Here is a 321-nt window from a genome sequence, read left to right on the forward strand (position 1 = left end):
ATGGAGCCACAGTGGCACAGCCCAGCAGAGCTGGTCCCAGGGCCACAGCAGCCCCACGAGCCAGGATCCCCATGGCCTAACAACTAGCTAACCTCCATCCCCATCCCTGCCTGGCCCGGTGCTGTCGATGGCTTCCTGCCCATCACCACCCCCGGTGGGTGCCGCTGCCAGACCATGGCTGAGTGCCCCGAGGGAGTGAGAGGCAGTGAAGGGGGAGCCCAGGTCGCTGCCTGAGGGGTTGCTCAGGTGTGAAGAGTGGTCCTGGTTGTCATGAGGGTCCTGCACTCTTAGAGCTTAGCACTGATGCACAGCTGAGCACCA

The sequence above is a fragment of the Acanthisitta chloris genome, unplaced genomic scaffold, assembly GCF_000695815.1.
Source record: "Acanthisitta chloris isolate BGI_N310 unplaced genomic scaffold, ASM69581v1 scaffold36563, whole genome shotgun sequence".
Classification (NCBI taxonomy): Eukaryota; Metazoa; Chordata; class Aves; order Passeriformes; family Acanthisittidae; genus Acanthisitta; species Acanthisitta chloris.